General features: G+C 34.3%; 1 protein-coding gene across 1 annotated transcript in view; it reads right to left on the reverse strand.

Annotated features, from left to right (window-relative positions):
- Positions 1–5146, reverse strand: part of LOC107691049 (neuropeptide FF receptor 2) — a 22676-nt gene extending 17530 nt beyond the window's left edge. Inside the window, exon 1 of the mRNA XM_016489524.1 lies at positions 5062–5146. The gene's annotated coding sequence lies outside the window, so the exon portion shown is untranslated. The remainder of the gene's footprint in view (positions 1–5061) is intronic.
- Between the last annotated feature and the right edge of the window lie 286 nt (positions 5147–5432).

Below are 5432 nucleotides of genomic sequence, written 5' to 3' on the forward strand. Positions count from 1 at the left end.
TATATGTGTATATATATATATATATATATATATATATGTGTATATGTGTATATATATACCATATATACCATATATATATATATACACCTTGCTACGTGTACTGTGTTAGGCTAACCGAGACTTGTCATTTGCACTTATATATTGTTGCTCTTTTGTTAGTTTTGACTGCTTTTATTGTCCTCATTTGTAAGTCGCTTTGGATAAAAGCGTCTGCTAAATGACTAAATAAAAATAAAATAAAAATAAAAATACCCTTTGTCATATTCCCACACGGTACAATCAAATGTCATTATTTTAATTAACTACTGTAAAAGGTGTGCACAAATCCTCTCTCAGGCACATTACCGCACATTAACATGTTGTGTGCTTTAAATGTTATAAATCCTATTCCATGATCTAACCAACTAGTTGTGTGCAGTTGTCTGTGCTTTGCATGGCTAAAATGGGGAGGTTATGAATCATTTAAATTGTAGTCACATCTTGTAAAAGAAATTACATTATGTATGATGTCACTTACTGGAGGAGAATCTGTGCTTGGTTGCAATCTTTAATCTGCAAGCTCCTTTCCTCTGACTTGAAAGCTTAAGGCGAGGTCACATATGCAGATAAACAAGTGCGACATACAGGATATGGCAAAATGCATGAAGGAGATAAGGCACATGGATTATTGGGCCATTTTTCCAGTCCTCCTAATAAATAGTTTAAAAAGCAGTGCAATTGCTGCTTTGTTTTTTTATGCTTTGCAAACTAGAGTATTTTATGAAATAAAAATACTTTGAATGTGAATTTTTGTTGAGGGTTTTTGTTGGATACTATCTGTATAGTAAAAGACTTGAAGAGATGGGAGCAATGAGGTGTAAAATCTCAAGTTTAATAGAGTTATGATGTGACAGCACATTACAGATGTTTTTATTGAATTATTTAGTTTTAATGTCAGAAATGAAATGTCTTATTGATTCATGTTGACAGAGATCTCTAATCATATTTCACAGCAGTCTGATGAAGTGTTTCTAAATGGCAGATGGCGTGTATAATTCAAGGTTCAATTCACATGAATTTATTGTCATTTTCACCTTCACCTTGACTATTCTTTGAGATGAGAGAACAGTGGTTTTTCTATAAAAGACACATGCGACCATATTAGTGGCACAAACCAGCTATTTCAGCAAGTATACATTTTAAAATGAATGCTTCAGATACATTAGAAAATTAAAGACAATATGACGGTCTACAAACACCTAAAGCTTAAAAAAATAATTGCACTTGAACACAATGCTGCCAATTTAAAAAAAAAAGCTGGCAAATACATTTGTGACAAACCTTCCTTAGTTTGTTATTGAAGTGCATGCAGTCGTTTTTAATAAAAATACAGAGCGGGTAGAAACAGGCTGCATTTATTCATAAGAATTAAGTTGTTCTATAGCTGTTTTTTGAATCACGTTGACTCAAATTGAGGACAAATTTCAAGCAACCACTAAAATTCTTTATTTTTTGTAATTATTTTTAAGAGTTATTAAAAATAATCAGTAGCCTACATGACGGGTTTAAAATGCTCAGAAAACAATTAAGCTGCAATAGCCTTGAAGTCTGTCCTTCATAACTCTTGATCAACAATTCATATGTACATATAAATGACCATGCATCAGTTATTTATAGTCTGTTTTGACAGAACTTAATTTGTATTCAAAGTCATTTTTCACTTTCAGTGACATATTTTTCCCATATATTTAACAAGATATTTTTACAGTGTACATTCCTTATTTCTCTTTTGAAAAAGGCAAATAAACCAGAAAACACTGAGGTGCTAATGCACTTCAATGGCAGCAGTCTTAGTCATAATCATAAAGTATCTAAATGCAGTATTTGAATTACGCAGCATTACTCACACCTAACCCACCTGCTTTGTGCTCCACTGCTTTATTGTCTGACTTAATTGTATTCCGTCCCCTTACATCATTTTTTTCTTCTATGAGGTTGTTACAGTGAAAATGCAGTTTTGTTTTTGAAAAGCAAAACCAGGAACAAAGACAATGATTTGCATTGATATATTATGAAACCAATTTCTCAGGATTACGAAGCAATACTAAAAGTGTGCCGACATGTGTGCTGCAGTGAAGTCCCTCATGCTTTTGGCTGCCAGTCAAGAGTTCACATCCACTTAATAGCTCAGTGACACTCATCCATTAAGCATGAAGACTTGCACACATCGGAGAGATGGACCAGAGACGAGAACTGACAAGATCAACATTCTTTTGTCAATTTGCAAAGAAGCTGCACAAAGCTTGGTATTTTTGTCTGTGAGCAGGAGCACCTCAATGTCTCTGTAGAGAGTTTGAGGCAAATGTCAATGGAGAGAGCCTATGTCATCTATGATGAATTGTGGACAACAAGATGTAGAAGTCAATGTAAAAAGCCATCTGCAAAATGAAATTCTTCTGCATTCAATAACTCTGCTGAACAGTGCTGATAAAGTGAACCACATTAAACAGAGATAAACTGTGCTTAATTTTTTAGTTACGTATAGTACATCTGTCCCTGCTGCCTAAAATATAAATGCCTTTCCAGAACAGCCTGATCATTTCAGCGAGTCTGAAAAAGAAGAACTGATTTCAAAGCCAGATGTGTGTTAATGTGTTTAATATTGATAAGATTTCTGATTAAATCTGAAGTCCCACAGTATAGCTGAACTTTATAAGTATATTTCATATGGCTGCACATAAATCTTTTGAACTAACATAGATTTCTTATGCTACTATAAAATAAAATGTATGCTATAGAAAAAAACATGTTGTAAATACATGAGAATAAGAAAACATGAATGTTGGCTTAAGCATGAAATGTTCTGTAATAGTAGGAAATGCTAAGCTGACATCATATTATCCTACTGACTAGTAGCAGAGGAAACTCAATTAAAAAAAAAGTAATCTTATGCGAAACGCTTAGAATAAATATACTTTTTTTTTGTATGTGTGTGTGTGCACATTCCCCTTCAACTTTAGAGAAAAATATGCTTTCGTTTTTTCATACATACGTGTTGGGCAATTATTTTCAACCATCCTCTTTCCTACTTTATTTCAGAATCAGAATTCTATCCTCTATCTCCCACTTATATGAGAAAAAACATATTCAGAGACTGAACATTTTAGTCAGCCATATCTTGTGGGAAGGGCTCCATAACAGCTAGCTAGCTAAACAAAATATGATTTGTAAATTATAATAAATATTTTCTGTCAGTTCAGGTCACATTTATTTACATAGCGCTTTATACAATACAGATTGTTTCAAAGCAGTCGTCTATTATTCATGCCAATATAAATCAGCATTTAAGTCATACCTTTTGCAAGGTCTTTGCTAAGGGCAGATCAAACTGTTTTGTGGACTCGAATGAACTGTGTTGCTTAAATGATAACGCATCCAGCGGTACACACTGTGCCTCTTCTGGAGTGTGAACATTAAAAATCTTACCAGCTTTCTCAGAGCTTCCCATCCAAAAACAGCAGCAATTTCACCCCAAATATTTGAACTGCCCATGCACTGTTTGATCAAATGATTGAACCCCCACTTATCTTTGTTATAAAACTCTGCATTACCAATAAAAACACATCCAGAATTTCAATTTTGCAATTTATCTTACAGAAATAAAGACATCTGGCATTATTTAAACATCTAAATAAAGACTTTGTGTTGCATTTTAAGGGTTTAATTTGTATTCTAAACCATCATATCCTCTAAAACCTCCATGTGGTCAAAGGTAAAATTTTTCCTGTTTTTTCCCCCAAACATTTCCTCTCCAATCACAATAACCCTATTTTCTGTCATGTTATAAATAGGATAAAAGTTGACAGGAGCTTTTCATATGCTTATTTCAGAACATCCAATGGCATGACATTGTTGGCTTTGGTTTCATTCATAAAGCACATTATCAACATGCTCTCGGAATTGGCTCAGTGTAGAAATTCAAGGCAGTCACTTCTAGAAAACATGGAATAAATGCGTAACAAGTTTTGTAAGTCCTGCAGATGCCATTCAAGTCAATTGAAGAAGCTTGGGTGTGTGTGTGTAACTTCACTAGTTATGAAACGCTTTTATTAAGAATCTTTAACTATTGTTTTAGTAGATCGTTCATTCGCTCAATTAGATCCAGCCACTATTTATGGATTATAAACTAATTTATACCACAGCCTAAAAGGTGAGGGCGGTGACGGATAGAAGAAGGTAAACTCAGCAAACGATACACTCAAAGAGCTGGTTAAAAGTGCTACATCGTACCTCTAATTGTGTGTAATTTTCCTCACAGTCAGCCCACTCCAGAAAAAGCTAAGTCTTCCCAGATTCCAGATATCCTTTATAATAATTCAAGTTATTGAGTGATCTATTCGGTTTTGTAATAATATTGTATTTATGTTCCTACATCTTCCTCGTTCGACACATCACACTGACATGTGCTGTCCTCTGCTGGCATGAAGAACAATGACCCATGCCACTGAAGGTAAACAACGCGATGCTACAACATCATTTACAGTGCAAATGAAGGTAGGAACTTAAATTCCAAAAAAATGTAGGTTTACTTCACTAATTTAATCAACAGCGGACTTTAAAGCGATAAAAACTGGCGTGACTAATTTCTACGGACGGACAGCATGATGAAGCGCCAGAAGCAGTAACTGTAAGTATGCATAAACTTAGGCTACAATAAATATATGACCCATTACAATAATAAATAATAATGTAGGCTATATATTTATAAAAGTGCTAGGTGTCCATGCAAAGCTAATTGAGTAAAGCATTTAAAAAGGAAAATATATAAGCTAACCTATAAAAACATAAACAATAAATAAAAATATGTATTGATATTTTGTTCATTTGTATTGATATACATTTCAGTCAGTATGACTGTCAATAATAGGCTATTTCATATTAAAATATACATCGCCTAAAGTAAATAAATTAATGCAAATTAATCTGAAATAGAGCCCTGCGATTTCAATCACGTCACGTGACCTTTGAAAACAACATTTTCCTACCCATACACAAACAATGCAAAAAAACAAAAAGTCTCACCTTCTAAGAGATGTTTCCACTCTTGATTCAGAATAAACTCTTGGTTTTCTTTGAGGTACAATTAGCGCAAAGTGAGAAAAGATCCGAAAACAGATGTGCAGTGAACTTCTGTTCGGAGTAAATTTGTTCTGTTCACCCGCTGCGCGCTGGTTAGTAAACTGCTGCTTCTGTACGCGCTGCGCTCCTGCTATAAGACCTGATGGAGAAATTCCCGCCCTGCTGCTGCTGCTTCCGAGAGGAAAAGAGGAGGAGAAACAAACTACACACGAGCTGCAATTTCCCCGAAGTAAATAAATACGCCAAAAAAGCTTATAAAATACTATAAACGGGGGGAAAAATATGACATACCATTATAACACATGACTTTTGTG

This window comes from Sinocyclocheilus anshuiensis, unplaced genomic scaffold (assembly GCF_001515605.1).
Source record: "Sinocyclocheilus anshuiensis isolate Anshui unplaced genomic scaffold, SAMN03320099.WGS_v1.1 scaffold386, whole genome shotgun sequence".
NCBI classification, from domain to species: domain Eukaryota; kingdom Metazoa; phylum Chordata; class Actinopteri; order Cypriniformes; family Cyprinidae; genus Sinocyclocheilus; species Sinocyclocheilus anshuiensis.